This window comes from Suncus etruscus, chromosome 12 (assembly GCF_024139225.1).
Source record: "Suncus etruscus isolate mSunEtr1 chromosome 12, mSunEtr1.pri.cur, whole genome shotgun sequence".
NCBI classification, from domain to species: Eukaryota; Metazoa; Chordata; class Mammalia; order Eulipotyphla; family Soricidae; genus Suncus; species Suncus etruscus.
The window spans coordinates 57,564,922-57,585,555 of NC_064859.1; the positions used below are offsets into that span (position 1 = coordinate 57,564,922).

At 34.1% G+C, this 20,634-nt stretch overlaps 1 pseudogene; it reads right to left on the minus strand.

Moving 5' to 3' along the window:
- Positions 1-19,046, minus strand: part of LOC126024224 (hexokinase-1-like) — a 134,274-nt pseudogene extending 115,228 nt beyond the window's left edge.
- Between the last annotated feature and the right edge of the window lie 1,588 nt (positions 19,047-20,634).

The following is a 20,634-nucleotide window of genomic DNA, read 5'->3' on the forward strand; positions in this document are numbered from 1 at the left end:
GTTCACATATAGTCCCCAAGCACTGCTAGGAGTGATCTCTGAGTATGACCAGGAATAATCCCAGAGTACTGCCAGATGTGCCACAAATAAGACAAAACAGCAGCCACAAGTTGTGCCTTTACCACTGAACTAGAAAAGAACAGAGAAAACTCTAAAACTCTGGAAATTATTAACTTCATAAATTATACCTGAAAAAGTCCTCAACAAATATTAGCAAGTCAAATCTAATGTGGCATGAAATAAAATTTACTCAGAAACTAAGAAATATTTATACCAGGTATACAAGGTTGATTCAACATTTGAAATCAACCAATGTAAACCATCCAACCAAAGATTAAAGAGGGAAAATTATGCTGCTATATGAATTGATGCAGAAGAGACATTTGGCAAAGTCCAACACTTCCGAATATACCAAAAAATCTGCATCTAATACATATTTCACTATGAATGTTATCCACCTCAGACCAAAGAGAAGCAAGGTTTCTATATATTTCCAACACTTACTATATAGTGGAAACATTATCTAATTTAGTAAGCAATAAAAATAAATTTAAAAATATAGATTGTAGAGTAAAAAATAATTATGTCTTCCTGTCTGATCTCATGTAGCCTACATTTAAAAATTGAGAAATCTAAACGAGGTAACTAGAACTATTTTTCTGAGTTTAGTAAAGACAGGATATAAATTCAACACAAAAATTAAATTGTGTTATGTACAGTAGAAATCATGACATAAATAAAATAAAAAAACAATAACATTTACAAGTAGTCCTAAGGGGAAAAATATAGACTTCACAAGACTTATACAGACCCATATAGTATGGATTTTAAGGATCAATGGGAAAAACAAATAAGAACTTAATTGAAATGCATATTGTGTTCATAAAATTAGAAGATTCATAGTAACATAGTAAGGATGACTGTTCAAACACCCTGTTTTTATCCAAAACACAGGCATTCCCCAGCTTCTTCTTTCATTTTCATCATCCTTTTTGACATGCAAAAATCAATCTAGACTAGATTAGCTTGATAGACACCTTTGTCTCTCACTCTACACTCCCCTTCTAGTTTGGGATTTGAGCTGATGAATAAAGAAAGGCTTTGGTTTGGTGGGCCTGAGCACCATGAAATTAGAAGCCTCTGGACTTCATGTTTATTTTTTCCCTCATGACTATCTTCAGACCCATTCACCTGGAATTACAAAAATGGGATGTGGAACATTTACAGAGAACTATAGTTCCTTCAATTTATTTATGGATGCAATATCTATAACATTCTGACATGGCTTGTTTATAAAGATGAGAAATTACTTTTTAATTTTTGTAGACTATTCAATTATAAACACTGAAATAGCAAAGTTTTTCTGGGGTTAGGATTCCCTCCTGGTGATGCTTAGGAGTTACTCTTATCTCTGTGCTCAGGAATCACTCTCAACAGTGCTGGAGGGACCATTTTGGATGCTGGAGATTGACCTGAGATGTACCACAGCAAGACAAGTAGCTCCCCTTGTACTAGCACTCCTGCCCTGTGAAGATTACTTTTAAGGGGACATCTTATTCATTGAGTCTAATCTCATGTAAAGCTGAATAATTTATTTATTTATTTATTTATTTATTTATTTTGGTTTTGGGTCACAGCCAGCAGCATTCAGGGGTTACTCCTAGCTCTATACTCAGAAATTGCCCCTGGCAGGCACAGGGGACCATATGGGATGCCGGGATTTGAACCACTGTCCTTCTGCATGGAAGGCAAAGACCTTACCTCCATGCTATCTCTCTGGCCCCTAATTTTTTTTTTTAAAAAGGGCAGTACTGACTATAAGAAAAGCATACAGAATTGAGATCCCCGAAGTAAACCCTTAAATAAGGATTGATTTATGTTAACTTTTGACAATGGGGCTAAGTGTGTAAAAAAAAAAAAAGAAAAAATTTATGTCAACAAACTCTGCTGGGAAAATCTTGCTCCTATTTCTACCCTCCAGCCTCTTCTTCTTCTTCTTTTTCAGTTCAGAATGCCCACCTGGTACCATTCGATCTCTTGCTTTTTGGTGTACTTGTTTTTGGAGACTATGCTTCTAAAGCTCACCTACCAGCTAATGATTCATCCAGTGAAAGTCAGAAACTTCCAGGTCTCTTCAAGCTCAGGTTACCATTGCCTCTTGGGGCAAGAGCTGCTCTTACTAGTAGAATAAGAAGTTCTATAATCACTCTATTTTTTCTTTAAATACACAATCTTCCTCCTCTGAACCCAATCACTAATGTATAGTCCTGACTATTTCCAGGAATTTTGTGCTATAAGTACAAAAGTCATTCTTGACTCTGTCCACCTAGCACTCAGTAAATCCCTCACAAGACAGTGACAATAGTGATAAGAAATTAGAGATCCTATATTGCAGCTAGAGAAAAATCAGTATTAAAATGGCATTAAAAGTAACCCCTGTAATTGACCAATAGCAAAAAGTTACTGGCATCACAGAAAAGAAACCAAGTTATACTCAGCTAAATCTCTCAGAGGTATTCTCTAAGAATAAACTACAAAGATTCAGCTGAGACCATAGCAGACACAATAAAGAAGTGGTATAAAACCTGGCAAACAATGTTTTCAGAGGGAAGGCTCTATTGGTGATGCCCAACCTAATAACCTATCAGAAAATTATTTTAGAGACTCCATGGTGAACATTTTTGATGAGCTCAGAATTTTATTTCTGTTTTTGGCTTCCATCATTCTCATTACAATATTGGTTGTAGTTCTTGTTTGTTTGATCATTTGCAGGGACACTTTTTTTTTTCTTTTTTGCAGCTCTTGAATCTGGGTGTATGCACTCTTCAACTCTGGGAAATTCTTGCCTATAACTTTTTTATTTCTAATTTTCTGTTCCATCAATGTCACTTTCCTGTTCCTCAGTAACTCCTATAATTCTTCTCTTTTTCTTGAATTCACCCCAAAGTTTGCTAGTATGCTGTTCATTAATTATAGAGTGCTTTTATACTTGCTCTTTAGAAGGTTCTTGCATCTTATATTTAAGCTCACGGATATGTTTCTCATCTGTTGTCATTCTGCTACTAAGGTATTCCATTAAATTTTTGGTCTCACCTACCACATTCTTGTTTTTCACCATTGAGAGCACATTTTATATCTAAATGATTAGCCTTTTTTTAATATAGAGTGTGTAAATATTTTCTCCCAATCAACAGTCTTTTTTAATATTAGATCTCACTTGTTTCTCAGTGAAAAAGCTTTTTCATTTGATGTAGTTTCATGTCTATTTTCATTTACTTTGCCAATGAAATCATAGCACTAAAGAGTCTGTTGAGGTCAAGATCTTAGATCACCTTGCCTATATTTTTTAATTTATGTTATGAAAAAAATTTGATATTGAGTTTTAAAATTCACTTTGAAATAACTTTCTGTCAATTGTTGAGTTCAGAGTCTAAGTTAGATTTGTGTTTTGTTTGTTTGTTCTAAGTTGCTAACCAGTGCTATTTGCTGAAGAAGCTCTCCCTCTTCACTTACATAGCAACTTTGTTATAAACTAAATATTCAAGGTTAGAGAGATAATATTATCCATAAGGTGTTTGCCTTGCTGAAACCCAGCCTGGTTCATTCCCAGTATCCATAATGGTCTGGTGAGCCCCTCCAGAAGTGATCCTTAAACTCAAAGCAAATAGTAAACCTTGAACACTGCTTGTATGCCATCCCACCCAAAAAATAACAAACTGTTCCTACTTCGGAATGCTTATGTATGGGCTCTCAGTCCTGTTCTGTTGATCTGTAATTTTTATTTTTCTTTTACTCAGTAGCACACAGTTTTGATTACTACAGCTTTGCTGTAGAGATTAAATTCTAGAAAAGTGATGCCTCCTAATATTAGAATTGCTTTGGATATTTTAATTTTATGGTTCCATATAAATTTTAGAAATATTTGTCATGTGCCCATAATGTTGTTGATTTTTATGGGAATCATAATGTTTTGATAAATAACTTTGGGTTAGATGGTTATTTTAATTATATTGATCATCTAAATATATAAGCAATATGCTTTGATTTCTTTGCATCATTTTAAATTTCTTTTAAAGGTGAACTTTAATTTTACTACATAGGTCTTTCACCTTCTTCATTCGATTAATTTCTAAATATTTAAAGTACTCTTTTTTATACAATCATAGATAGGATAGTATTTTTCGTATTTATTTCTTTATTGAATCATTATTTACATAAATAATGACATAAAGTTTTATGGCTTGATATTGAAACCCAATACTTTATAGATTTATAATTTTAGGAGTTTTTTGATATAATCTTTAAGGTTTCCTGTACACAATATCATGCCATAAAATAGTGATAGTTTAACTTTTTTGTCATCTTAAATTATTTTTAATTTCTCTGCCTAGTTTAATTAGAATGTTGAGGACTTACAGTACTTTGTTGAATGGTAACAAAAAATGGTACTTCAGTTTTGAGGTGGAGGATTAGGGGGTCATCCACAGCACATTTCTGATATTATAGGAATGACTTCCTATTTTATATAATAAATTATATTAGCAGCTGGTTTGCTATATGTGACACTATATTTATATAGAATCCTTCAGTTAGCACTTTTTGAGAATTTCCATCATGCTGAATATTGCCAAGAATTTTCTCTGTATAATTAGAGAAAATACAATTTGTGTCCTTTTTTTTTAATGTGGTGAATCACACTAACTGATCATGCTGTGATTTATGCTTAATTGGGCTTAATTTATTGTGCTTAATTTATTATGTTTAATAGGTTGTTGTACAAACTTTTCTAGACATTTGTTGAAATTTTTTATAGGTCCATTAGGGGTATTGTTCTTAAATTTTATTTTTCAGTAAAGTCTCAGCTTCTTGAAGTTTTTAATCAAGTAATACTTCTCATATAAAAAACTTTTTGGAGGGTTCTTGTGTTTTCCTCTTCCTGGAAGAGATTGAGTAGGTTAGGTATCAGATCATCTTTGAATATTTGGTTTTCGCTCTTTTTTTTTTTTTTAGTCACACCCAGAAGAGTTTACCATGCTGAGGGATCACTGTAAAAGTGGTTACAATTATTAAACCAGTAACTTTGGGCATGTGAAAGAAGTACTGTTACTCATCATATGAACTCTCTGTTTCATCCTTTTTGAAGAATATGCAGCTGTTATTTTCCATGTTCTTAAGTAAAACATTATTTGAAGGTCTTGGGAGGGGATATATTGCTGGCCAGCCATTATAATTTTTCTCTCTTTTTCCTCTCAGAACAATTAATTAAGCAAGAGAGAAGCTTTATAATGACACTTTAATGCCCTTTTATTCCTTTAGAATAATTTAGTATTTCTTTAAAACATTATTCCTTTAGAATTTAGTTTTAGCACAATAATATAAGGACTTCTTTGAGACTTAATTGGTTACCATAGCAGGTGGTTCTCAGAGGCTAAAACCGGGACCTATTCTTAGCATTTGATCAAAGAAATGTTTGCTAGGACCATATGCAGTTCTGGGAACTGAACTGGGGTCAGTTTCATGCAAGGCAAATGTCTAACTTCATATACTTTCTCTTCAACCCTATAAAGGCATTTTATAGCCATAACAGTACTAGTCCATCAGGACATTACAAGAATTTCTGTTTGTTTGTTTGTTTGTTTGGTTGGTTGGTTGGTTGGTTTTTGGGTCACACTCAGCAGTACTCAGGAGTTACTCCTGGCTCTGCGCTCAGAAATTGCTCCTGGCAGGCTCAGGGGACCATGTGGGATGCCAGGATTCAAACCACCATCCGTCTGCATGCAAGGCAAATGCCTTACCTCCACACTATCTCTCCTGCCCAAGGACATTACAAGAATTTTAAAAACCACATGGATAGTGCAAAACTATTTTTAGGCTTTAAATTCAGGTTTAAAATTAAAATTTTGATAATATACTTAGCAGGAAAAAATCAGCATGAGAAGTTTAAATTGTAAACCATAATCTGCAACCTTCAATTATAGATACATCTCCTCAGAAGATGTTTCAGGTGTGTATGTGTGTGTGTGTGTGTGTGTGTGTGTGTGTGTGTGTGTTTGCAGGGTCCATATACAAACCAATTATTTCTTTACCACTTTAAATGCTTAATCATCAGGCATGTCTTTTCCTGCATGCTGTCTTAATATATTTTGAGTAGAATAAAATGAAAAATGTGTTGCCTAAATTGACCAATTCAAGAAAAAATCAATAAGCTTAGAAGCAATAGTAGCAAGACTGTGACGAGTATATTGAATTAAAAAAATAGTCAAAAACAATTCAATAATCAAAGATAATGGTGAGTTTTGTAAGTTATAAATAAATTCAGAGTGCTGGGCTTTGTATCAATTGTTTACAGTTCTTGGCTGATTTGCCTATTCCTTAATTTAATAGTTCATCCTATTTTTAAAAAGCAGTTCTAAAATTAGTTTTCTTTTGCTGAATCTATTTTTCTCAAATCTTATATTTCAATCTTTGGCAAAGGCCTTTACATTTTCTGCTCCATTTTGTGGTGGCTTAGAATAAAATAAATATAAGAATCTCATGTAAAATTTTTCTTTTAGATTCTTTGTTTCATTCTACAGAGAAGCAAATGTCAAACACTGAAAATCTCAATAATTCTTTTGGCATAATTTCTTTGATTTACCCCAACGTGACTTTATATACATTATTTTCTTCATATAATTAAGTATGGTCTATGGCTTATCATTTTGAATATAAAAAAAAAAACAAAAATTAGCCCCAAATCTATAAAAAGTCTAGAAACTGGGCTGGAGCCATAGCACAGCAGTAGGGCATTTGCTTTGCACGCACTCTTTCCAGGATAGACCTTGGTTTGATCCCCAGCATCCCATGTATTCCCCAAGCCAGGAGCGATTTCTGCGCACTTAGCCAAGAGTACCCTCTAAACTGACCTGGATGTGAACCCCTCAAAAAAAAGAAACCAAATAAATAAATAAAAACAAAAACAAAACAAAAGTCTGGAAATCCAGAATGTGAGAAAATTATAATAATAATGTAAGATTATTGAAAATGTACTGCAATTGTGTATTTGAAGGAGTATAGAGACATGCATGCAGTGCTCTTTTCTTTTGTTAAAAAATAACTTAATTGATAGACCCTCCAAACATACATCACACATGCCAAGAACCCTGATTCTACACGAAGATCAGATGGCATATCTGTGATATGACTCCTCTGATATGATGTAACTCCTGATGTGAGTTACCAAATGCTTTCACTTTCAGGCCAAATTTTTCTTTGTTGCTCTGAATAGGATTAGAGTACTGCCAAACATAGAGTACCGGTAACCACACATCGTGTATCACTTCAAAGGTCAAAAGTCACAGAATGGTTTTGCAGAGTTCTGACCACAAGATAATCTCCCTACATAAATAGTACCCCCATAGAGAATAGTCTGGCAATTGGGCGGTTAAGTAAGAAGTGGGGAATAAACCACCAGCAGACTACAAAAGAAACCATAGTAAACCAGAGCAGAACCCCACCACAGGTAGTGGACAAAGACTGTAAAGCTGAGGAGTCAATCACTAACAACTACCTATATAATCTCTTTTACAAATACTTTAGAATAGAAATGATTAGAATGTTCAACAAGTCGAGTGAGTGAAACAATGGAAAGGACCTTCAATAAAATACATTAGAATATGAAAGCAAAAAACTAAAAATTAAATATTAAAGTGACAAAATTAAAAAACTTCTATGAAAAACATATGGAAATACCTTGTAGCCGGAGAGTAAGTTTAGCAGCAGGACGTTTGCATTGCACACAGCTGATCCAGGACGGACAGACGGTGGTTCAAATTCCCACATCCCATATGGTCCCCTGAGCATGCCAGGAGCGATTTCTGAGCACAAAGCCAGGAGTAACTCCTGAGTGCCACAGGGTATAACCCAAAACCAAAAAAAAAGAGAAAAAAGAAAAAAAGAAAGAAAGAAAATACCCAATAATCCCAACTCTTACATATACCACCCAACACAAAAATATTAAATTTAAGAATTATTGCTTTAATTTAAAAAATATATTGCTCGATGAGACAGTGCAGTAAATTGACTACTTACCTTTCATATAGCTGGCCCAGGTTTGTTTCTCAGTAGCCCATATGCCAAGCACCTTTAGAAATGCTGAGTCAGGAATAAGCCCTGACTGGTGTGGCCCCAAATCTAAAACCCAAATACATGAAAATAATTAAAAGTTAATTATAGATGAATGGATAAAGAATTTGTGGTATGTGTACAAAATGGAGTACTATGTATCTGTATGAAAAGATGAAATCATTGCAATATGAATGAAACTGGATGGTATCATGCTAAGCAAAATAAATCAGAGGTAGAAGAAATGCCTGATAATCTCATTCATTTGTGTAATATAAAAATAAACAAGAAAATGTATTACTAAATAAGAAACTCCTTGTCTTGATTACATAATTGATTAAGAATAAGGAGAGAGCATTTAAAGAGAAAGAAAATCAGGTCTGATGGGATACAGGGACAATGCATTGTAAAGGACAGGGGTCAGAAACACTTTGATGGTAGTAAAGTGAATTGATTTGCAAATCAATATAACAAACCTTTACTTTATTATAAACATATTGCTTAAACTACAATGCTTAGATAAAATTAATAATGAAAACTTTAAATTCAGTTAATGCAATATAGGAGCTTACAAATTTCTTAATGGAGCCAATTGAAAACATTTTAGTATTCTTTCACTTCCTCATAAAACATCATTGCTAAGAAAGCTAAATGATATGATGAAAAGATGTAAAAATTTCTGGCTTTCTTCCTCTTGTAATTAATTACAATCCTATTAAAATTCCCTCTCACATTTTATGCTAATGTAGCCTGGCCACAATATTAATCATATTAATTTTGATTTCAACAGATAACTTTTGTATTTTGTATTATGCTATCAATCTTAATTTCCACATGGCTAATACTTGAGTTTCTGTTTAATTAAAATAATCTTTGATGATTCCATTTATATCTCTATTAGTTTATTGAGCAAGTTAAATAGATATTTTTCTCATTCAAAAGGCTCTGAAATTTCTAAATCTTTTTGTTTAAATTCTCAGGAAAATTATTTGAGAACTTACACACTAAAATACTTCTTTTTTTAACTTTTATAGTAATTCTACTACCAACAGTAACATCACTATATTTAGGCAAATTTTTAATCATAGGTCTCAGTCATACATCTAAGCAATTGAAAGATAACTATTAATTTCAAGTAAAGTTTTATTTTCTGACTATAATTTGTTAGTCAAAATTGTAAACAGACAAAAATTTGTTAGCAATAATTCTGTAATTAAAAGTAGATCTGAATTCAGTGTTCCAATGCATTTTACTTTCATGTTTTCTAAGAATTTCCAGCGCTAGCTTTTACTTAGAAAATCTACACTATAGAGTCCGGAACGATGATATGAAGGGGTAAGGCGTCTGTCTTGCCAGCGATAGCCTAGAACAGATCGTGCTTCCATCCCTGGCGTCCCATATGGTCCCCGAAGACAGGAGCGATTTCTGAGCGCATAGCCAGGACCCCTGAGAGTCACCAGGTGTCCCACCCCCCAAAAAACAACAACAACAAAATATCTACACACTATAAATAGCCCTTCTTCACAAATGACTACTTGATAGCAAAACTCCTACCTGTAATGCACAATTAAACTTTTTTATTTATAATATATTTATTTAAGCATCTTGATTACAAATATGATTGTGATTAGGTTCCAGTCATGTAAAGAACACCCCCCTTCACCAGTGCAACATTCCCACCAGCAATGTCCCAAATCTCCCTCCATCCCACCCCACCCCCACCTGTACTCTAGACAGGCTTTCCAGTTCCCTCATTCATTCACATGGTTATGGTAGTTCTCTGTGTAGTTATTTCTATAACTGCACTCACCACTCTTTGTGGTGAGCTTCATGAGGTAAGCTGTAACTTCCAGCCCTCCTCTCATTGTTTCTGAGGATTGTTGCAAAAATGACTTTTATTTTTCTTAAAACCCATAGATGAGTGAGACTATTCTGTGCCTCTCTCTCTCCCTCTGACTTATTTCACTCAGCATGGTAGATTCCATGTACATCCATGTATAGAAAAATTTTATAACTTCATCTCTCCTGATGGCTGCAGAATATTCCATTGTGTATATGTACCACAGTTTCTTTAGCCATTCATCTGTTGAAGGGCATCTTGGTTGTTTCCAGAGCCTGGCTATTGTGAATAGTGCTACAATAAATATAGGTGTGAGGAAGGGGTTTTTGTATTGTATTCTTGTGTTCCTAGGGTATATCCCTAGCAGTGGAATAGCTGGGTTGAATGGGAGCTCAATTTCCAGATTTTGGAGGAATCTCCATATCGCTTTCCATAGAGGTTGGACTAGATGGCATTCCCACCAGCAGTGGATAAGAGTTCCTTTCTCTCCACATCCCCGCCAGCGCTGATCTCATTCTTTGTGATGTATGCCAATCTCTGTGGTGTGAGATGGTATCTCATCGGTTTTTTGATTTGCATCTCCCTATGATTAGTGATGAGGAGCATTTTTTTCATGTGCCTTTTGGCCATTTGTATTTCTTTTTTATCAAAGTGTCTGTTTATTTCTTCTCCCCATTTTTTGATGGGATTAGATGTTTTTTTCTTGTAAAATTCTGTCAGTGCCCTGTATATTTTGGATATTAGCCCCTTATCTGATGGGTATTGGATGAATAGTTTCTCCCACTCAGTGGGTGGCTCTTGTATCCTGGGCACTATTTCTTTTAAGGTGCAGAAGCTTCTCAGCTTAATGTATTCTCATCTGTTTATCTCTGGATTAACATCATTAAAATGGCAATACTCCCCAAAGCATTATACAGATTTAATGCAATCCCTCTAAAGACACCCATGACATTCTTCAAAGAAGTGGATCAAACACTTATGAAGTTCATCTGGAACAATAAACACCCTCGAATAGTTAAAGCACTCCTAGGGAAAAGGAGTATGGGAGACATCACTTTCCCCAACTTTAAACTGTACTACAAAGCAATAGTTATCAAAACAGCATGGTATTGGAATAGACAGACCCTCAGATCAGTGGAATAGGCTTGAGTTCTCAGAGAACATTCCCCACACATACAAACACCTAATTTTTGACAAAGGAACAAGAAATCCTAAGTGGAATAGGAAAAACTTCTTCAACAAGTGGTGCTGGCAGAACTGGTTAACCACTTGCCAAAAAGCGAACATAGACCCCCAGTTAACGCCATGTATGAAGGTAAAATCCAAATGGATTAAAGACCTTGATATCAGACCGGATACCATAAGGTACATAGAACAACACGTAGGAAAAACACTCCATGACATTGAGACTAAAGGCATCTTCAAGGAGGAAACTGTACTTTCCAAACAATTATACTTTTTAACATTATTAACCAGTTACCAAAGATCAGAAAAGCAAGAATTTTTAGAAAAAAAAAAACAAGAAATTGCCTTGCCTTTCTTTATTTTAAAATTTTACTTATTCCTTTAGAAATTTTATTCATTGAATTCCAGTCATATGTAGAATACTGGTATAAAGAGCTTTATTTTCTAATTATATTTCACACAGCACGATTAAATTATGATGTTAGTAAAATGTTGTTTCAAGATTATTTTCTAATGTCATATCCTGACCTTACTGGCTAATTAATAAAAATCATTGGATAAAATAAGGCAATACACACCTTTATTTAAAATTTATTTTCAAACATAATAGAAAATATAAACCTTTATCAATCATGGAATATTGATAAATTAAAGATTAATACAAAATAATATAATCAAATAATTAAGAGCTTTGCAAGTATCAACATAAGTATAAATATCTATCCACGTAATTGATGCAAAATCATAAAACTAGATGACACAGTTATAGCATGATTTGAGTTCAGTGTTACCTAAGTTCTCATAGTTTTTCTTTACTTCAAATTTCTAAACTTACAATAAAATGAAGATTGCATAACTTTGGAAGAGAAAGAAGTAATTATAAAATAATTCAATATTTATACGGAACACTTTGCTTTTACTTGTTTCTGGTCTATGAAAACCTGCAGACATTTTTTCCACACACCTCCTGTGTGAGGTCTACTGAAACAGACCATATACTGCCATATAAAATCATGTGCAGCAGCACGAAAATGACATGTTTTATTTCTGTATCTTAATTCTCTGCATTTCAATGTCTACAGGTAGTTTTTCTTCATACAGCATCAATCTATGGTTAGTGGAATTGCACTTACAAAAGGCAAAAGGAGGAAAAGATTAGCTTTCCTCCTTTTTTAATTTTTATTCTTTTATAATATCTTTATTTAACTACCATGATTACAAACATGTTTGTAATTGGGTTTCAGTTATAGAAAAAAAATACCCCCCTTTCAAATGCAAACTTTCCACTACCTATGTCCCCCCCCCATTTTCCACCTCCCCACCCCCTGCTTGTATTCAAGACAGGCATTCTATTTCTCTCACTTATTACCATTGTCATGATAGTTGTTAGTGTAGTTATTTTTCTAACTGCACTCACCACTCCTTGTGGATAAGCTTCATATTGTGGACTGGTTATTCCAGCCCTGATCTCTATTGTCTCTGGGTATTATTACAATAATGTCTTTATTTTTCTTAAATACCATAGATGAGTGAGACTATGCTTTTGTTTGTTTGTTTGTTTGGGGCTACACCAGGTGACTCTCGGGGATTACTCCTGGCTATGTGCTCAGAAATCACTTCTAGCTTGGGGAACCATATGGGAAGCTGGGGAATAGAACCACAGTATGTCCTAGGCATGCACACACAAGGCTTTCCGCCTTGCGCCACTGCTCCAACCCCTGAGTGAGACTATTCTGTGTCTCTCTTTCTCTGACATATTTCACTCAGCATAATAGTTTTCATATCTATCAATGTATAGGAAAATTTCTGACAGCTGCATAGTATTCTATTGTGCATATGTACCACAGTTTCTTAAGCCACTCATCTGTTGTAGGACATCTGGCTTGTTTCCAGGTTCTAGCTATTGTAAATAGTGCTGCAATGAATATAGGTGTGCAAAAGACATATTTGTATTGTGCTTTTATGTTTTTATCCCTAGATGTAGTAATGCTTAATAATATTAGAGTTCAATTTTCCGTTTTTGGAGAAATCTCCATATATTTTTTCATAAAAGCTTAACTAAATGGCATTCCCACCAGAAGTGAATGAGTTCCATTCTCCCCCCATTCCCACCAGCACTACCAATGGCTAACAGGCACATGAAAAAATGCTCACATGACTAATCACTAGGAACATGCAAATCAAAACAACAATGAGGTACCATCCATGCCATAAAGATTGGTACACATCACAAAAAAACAAGAACAATAAGTGCTGTACAATTGCTATATTTCTAACTTTTTCCCATGTTTTCTCTCTGACAAATATTTGTCATAATTTACAAAAGTAAGAAGCAAATTTTCTTAGAACAATTAAATAAATATGGGTGCAGCTCCACGTACCTAATTTTTGTCTTATTGATTGTGCCTCTTAGGCTTCAGGATACCTAAATATACCTTTCATAAGTAAAATCTGCACAGACTACGTGAACAAGTGAGAGACGTTGCCACATATCTCAGTTTCTAATACTTAATTTTGCCACAAAATTGTGTTATACAACCAGAATCTTAGAGAATGGCTAATATTTTGTGAATATTTTATCCTTTGTAATCACTTCCTATTACATATTATTTCAGTTACCCATTTTCATTAACTTTTATATAGTAGATATTAGCATTTATACTAATATATACTACATAGAAGTTAAAGTTGGTAACTTTAATAATTTATAGTCATATATACTATGTATAGTATATAAACTCATGTACATAAAGGTACACTCATTATGTGTACAAACATATATATATCATATAATACAGATTATTGCCTTTGTTAAAACAAAGGCACACTTCTGGAGTTTTAATCAAAAATTGCACTATTCTATCTTCAGCTTCTCTGTATACTTTCAAAATAATTCTAAAGAAATAAGTAAACTTAGGTGCAGGCAATAGGGTTTTTTGTTATTTAACAATTTCTTAAGATAAGTCACATTTATATCATTATGAGTATTAGATGCCCATTTCCTCTCTATTCACATGTCATGCCCCTGATGCACATGTAAATATCATTGACTATGTGCTTTTCTGAACTTAAGACCATCCTTCAATATAGGCCACATGATTAGATTTTGTTTACTTGTTTTTGTTTTGCAGCCACACCGGTGACACTCAGGGATTACTCCTGGCTATGTGGTCAGAAATTGTTCCTGGCTTGGGGATCATATGGGACGAGGAGGGGGATCGAACTGCGGTCCATCATAGGCTAGTGCGAGCAAGGCAGAGACCTTACCCCCTGTGCCACTGCTCCGGCTCCATAACTAGATTTTTTAAATGATTACTTTATAGCACAAGTAGGTAATTTAAATTAGAACAGGGGTTCTATTTGTAGTGATCTCCTTGCCTAAACTTCATTGTATCATAGAAACTTACTGAGAAGTTTTGTTTGATATATTTATATTTTGATCAAGTAGATGGACTGCTTGAGCTGTTCTTTTTATCTTGTGAGCAATAATTTATTCCCAGTGTAATTGGAAAAAACTTATCCTAGACTTTGCCCTCCACAAAAGTGAAATTCTCCTGACAACATCTCTCTCAATTTTCTTCATACTTCATCCCCCTGTTGCTTCCACAGAGCTTCCATTGGTTAAACCTAATGTAATAAGATCACTTACTTCATCACATCAACATATTACTATTTTCTTCAACATAAGAGACTCAGTCATTCCAGATTCCACTTGTCCTGAAATCCCTATAGAAGTGTTCTTGCATATTAGGGTATAACAGCCCTTTATCATCATTTGTGCTAGCAGTGCAACTTGAGGACTGGAGAGAAACAAGAATAATTCCAGAGATTTCTGAATGGAGTCACTAACCCCCTCCCCCCCCACACACACACAATAACTCAGCAATTCATGACACAGAAGTCATTTAAGTTGTTCACTTTCTTTGATAAGTTAAGTCAGGAGAAAGAGAATTCTAACATGCCACTGCTACTAGAACAAAGTTCTAGGACTGATTCAAGAAGATAATGTGTGACAGGATTTAAGTTTTTCCTATGTAGACCTAACAGCTTGTGTACAACCACATTATTCTTAAAAGAAGTTGGATTTTTTTTTTTTGCTTTTTTCCTTATGTTTATTACAATATATTTACAAAGATGGTCTAGAATAATGGGACATGACTAGGCTAATTCAAACAGTTGGGCCAATCAAAGCAATCTCTTCAGGCTTTGAATATGTATATAATAGGATAATATAGCTAACTACAGAGTGTTGGGGGCAGGAAGAAAATGAAGATAGTAAAACTTATTAGAAAGAAAAGTTGCCATGAAACTGATTGGATTTAGATTGGATTTCAAAAATTATGCTCAGGGATCTAAATTTTCACAGAATAAAAAGGAATATGAAATTTTGTTTAACTGCAGATGATGAAGGCGGAACATCAGAGAAAAATGAAGGGGCTTTGGGGCTTAACTATATGTTGACTCAACTCTTTATTTTGCTGACTTTATGGATTCAACTAAGCATTTTAGATGAAAAATGACATGAAATTTTATCTTTCTTTTCCTATTACTTTAAGGAGAAAAATAGAATTTCTAAGATGATCTCATTCATTGTATTATATAAGTATATAAATATATAAAATGTATAATATATACAATATATAATGTATTATCTAAATATATGCATATGTAAAGAACCAATTTGGGTCAACTCAGGTGCTCAGGACACATTCCTGACTCTGTGTTCAGAGATGTCACCTGGCAGCTCAGGGGTTCTAGGGATCAAACCCGGGATGCCAGGTTATCTGCATGCAAGGCAAACATCTACCTGCTGTATTGACATTCTGATTCCTTGTTTATAAAGTATTTTAATGACAAAGTTATGATAGACAATTGACTATACAACTTTAATTACAGCAACGTTTTTTTTACATTTGAGTTTTTTGTTAAAATAATGCCTTATGGCAGGACTGTGGTTTAAAAGAAACTCTGCCTTCTATTTATGGTGATCTGTTGCTGTGGGTAATGTTTCCAATCTGTGGAAATAGTATGGAGAGTCCTCAGTAAACTTAGAATTGAGCTGCCAAATGACATAGAAATTTGGCTTTTGGGTATCTAACTTCAATACTTAAAAACATTTATTCAAAAGAAGGCATGCACACTACTATATATTGCTACAATTAGTACAATCAATAGCCAAGAAACATAATTAACCTAGGTGTCCAGTAACAGAGATGTATGTCATATACACACAATAGAATACTATGCTACTGCAAGAAAAATTAAAATCATATAATTTGCTGCAATCTGGGTAAAACTAGAAGATACATGATGAGAGAAAAAATGCGGAAGAAGAAAGGCAAGCACATGTATAAAATAACTGAATGAGGAAATGTAACGTAGTAAATGGGGTATCTAGATCTCCCTTGACCCCAGAACCTAGAGAACATATGGACATAGAAGAAAATAAATCAAAGGTGAAGGAGAAATATGAGAAAGGGACACAATGGGGGGGTTGACAATGGTCAGGGATTTGGCTATATTGGCTATATTGATATGTATCTCTAGGAGAGTAGTAAAGCTATATGTTAAAAGTACAGACTCAACAGCACTGAAAACAACAAATATAAGTCATGACCAGGGTACTTTGTAATGTGCCTGTTAAAGTGGCATGGAGAGAGTGGGGAGAGTGGAATATGGGAGATGATAGAGTATGGGAGCACTGTTATGGGGGCTGACACAGGTGGTGGGATTGAAATTGAAATATTAAATGCCTAAAAATCAACAATCAATAACTTTGTAAAGCATGATATTTTACTTATGTAATTTTACCCCACCCTAATTAAATAAATTTTAAAATAATATAGTTTATTATGTAACAGAGATCTGAACATTTCACCTTTTAGTACAATTACATTTATTTATTTTAATTTTAGGTATTTATTTTTATTATTTTATTTTTATTAATAATAAATTATTAATTAACATTAATATTATTTATTTTTATTATTTATTTTTATGTTTTATTAGTAGATATGACAACTTGTTGTGTATGTAAACATTTTAATGGGATTATTATGTTACTAACCCTACCCTGATCATGATTGTGCCCTACCCTAGGGTGTGATCTGGCATTCTGCTCCCACCCTAGGGTGGTACCTGATTCTGCTCCCACCATTGGGTGGTACCTGATTCTGGGGCATAAAAACAAGGGTCTGTGGAAGGCGAGAGGTTTTTTTTGTCCTGGACCTATTCTTAGGCCTTTTGGCTTCGGCCTCTTCACGGAATGAAGAGCTGTTTTCTTCAGAAGCCTGAGTGCCTATTGGCTTTCTTTCCTCCGCATTCACCTCAGAACCGTCGACTGAACAGGGTAACAGACCTGTGGTCCGAGCTGGAGGAGAAAGGCCTCATCCTCCATCCCTCCATCAGTCAACCTCTTCAGGGGCTGACTTGCAACAACAACTATTTGAAATAAATTTGAAAAACCTCTATTTGAAAAGAAAATAAATCTTTTGTTTAAAAAACTATATTAGTTTTTACTGACTTTCATCTCACAAAATACAATGAAATTATTTCCCAAAAGTTTCCAATACACATATAATTTATCTGAATATAACTCTACTGAAACTGAAATTACTCATGATAAAACAGCTGGACTGATATTAAATAGCTAAATTATAGTTTCATTGAAATCATTGCAAATGAAATTTAAATCCACATACCTAGGAGAAATTCAATTGACAACAACTGAAAGATGTATCACATTTTGGTAAACACAAGTTGATTTTTGTGTTCTCTTAAATTATGATAATTACAGCTACTTCCTGTGAGAATATGCTTTCTTGTATATTATCTCATTTGTTACTATAATATCCCTGTAAGGGACAGATGTAACAGTCTTCAATTTACAGATAAGGAAAGTGAGGCACAGATGGCCAAATTTGCCTAAAGTAAAATTGGGAGACAGTACTGGCTTCAACTGAGACTTTTATAATGTTAATGTTAAAGTCTGCTTAAAGAGTCATGCAGGATACATAAAAAATACCAATTGTTATGAAGTCCCCTCTCTCCTTTTTATTACATAAAGTGAGGGTACCTGTCCAAACTTAAAGTAGATTGTACAAAAGTCCAACTAAATTTAGAAACTAGCAGACCCTTACTTAGGTTTGCAGTTCTATCCAAAACGTATCTTTATGGACCATTAGATAAGAGGAAGTACTGTTTGGTACAGGGCATGCCATTTTTTAAAGGTGCATTTATTCAGCATCATGATCAGACTCTTACATTTAACAGTAAAAATCAGGGTCGTAAAAAGAATAACTTCTTTAACCCTTTGAGGTAATTTTTTTAACACGTGAAAAGTTTTGTGAGAAAGAACAGAAACTTAAATAACCTGTTGCACTATATTTGTAAAATATAAAAATATAATTCTGGCCCCATCCACATGAATATTGTTTAAACTTGCCTTTATAGCAGCAAGATACTGCCACCACTGTTTGGCTTGAGTCCACAAATTTGTTATAACCTGCCTTTTCACTGTCACTTCTCTGACTTCGTTTTTCCTGCTAAGCATTTTCTGGTGATTAAAACATTCTGACACTGTCATAGCTACTGCTACTGCTGGACGCAACTTAATCACATTGGTTTCATGGTTTGGCATATAAGTTACTTCTACCATTTTAGTTTTTTTCCATTCATAAATCCAAAAGTTAAAGACTGGTTTTTGTACTTGCTGAAACATTGTACTTTCTACCACTTCCAAAATTTCTTGCATTACTGGCAAAGACATTCTAGCTATTCTTGTATCACTATTTCCACCAACACCTTGTCTGACACCAAATGTATCTTGTCCGCTGAAGATTCCCCACAAATATAAACCACCTCCATGGTCACCAATAAATTTCCAGGATCCTTTTGACTTCTTGGCTGGATTAAGCATTAGTGTGGCCACTCAGATTAGTATTTTTGGTATGTCTCTCTTTTCTATGAATCAAAGTCATCAAAGGCCACAAAAGGAAAGTTTCTCTTCTAGCCACTGTTTCCATTCCATTGGTTTCAGACAATTCAACTTTCTAACACTGTTTAAAATCATTTGATGGGCGATATTTTCATTGTTTATTTAATGCCACCAATAGAAATAGTGTTCATAGTTACTCGGCACCAAATATGTGAAGGTATTGTCTCTTTAATTTCACAACTCCCATCCACTTTGTGTTGTCTTCAGCCATCTCCTCCACTATGGTAGAAGAACAAACCCAAAGCCTCTGAAGTACTTGGTATTTTCATTTCTCATTAATACACAATCTGTGAATACTCCACATAGCACCAAAATAATCCACAGTCGTTCTCAGTCCTTCCAAAGCTCAACCCTGCTCTTTGAAATTTGACATGGCAGTGGTAAGAGGGAAACTTGGCAATGTTTCATCTCTCAGGGGAAAGTAAGAGTTTTCAACAATATATTTCCTGTGAAAGGACTGATCAGGGTCTTTGTAGAAAAGAGTTCCAAAGTGAAAGAATATTATGACCATGGACAATAATCTCTGTGAGGTACATAAGTCAGCAGGAGCAGCAGGTCAAAGTAATTCGGATACATATATACACATATATATATATATATATTATAGTTTCTATACATATTATAGTTTCTATATATATTATAGTTTCTATATATAGGGATATATAATACTATAATAATTTACTCTGAAATTTACTAAATAAAATTAGCTTTTTTTTTTATTCTTTGATTCTGGTTTTAGCTTAACTGTTCTACCTTTGGTTTGGAGTAAGTTGGTGAACTGATTTCCATACTGAGATGAGCAACTCAAGATGCCTACATGCATATGCTGTGCAGCCAACTGAGGTTGCTGACTAAAGAAACGTGACTTTCTTGTAGCCTCTTCAGTGGAATAGTTTGAAGTTTTATTTTATTTTATTTTACTTTATTATATGTGGGAAACACTCTTGGCTGTCTGAGAGAGACCATACACGTTTTTGGTGATTGAAGCAGAGTAGAATACATTCTGAGCACATAGCATCTGCTCTACTTCCTACAAACCCTAAATGCTTATTTTTGCTGATCATATCAGTGTTCCATAAAAGCCAACCTTCTGGACAAGTATTGATTAGGCATTTGTAGTCATCTCATTCACTGGAATCCTATTGACTAAGGCAAGTACTATGGTAAAGCGTAGAGTTAATGTAGTGGGTAACTCAATGAAATATCAGAGGCCTGAGCTTTGGGTACCCATTCTGTAGTTATCTCCACAACATGCAGCTGTTATTCATAATAATTTTAGGGAAATTAAGTACAGGGCTTCATAAAGCTGGATTCAATCTACTTTAAAATAAAATGGACATATATATCTTTGAAACTTGGGTTTCAATAATTTCTCTATTTAAAAAGACATCAGTCTTATCCTCACATTTCTAAGATTCTTTTTCACATATTTATGAAAAGTTTACAAAAAGATAAAACTATATTTTTTTAGTTTTTTGAAAAACTACTAGTTGCCAATTTTTATAGATAA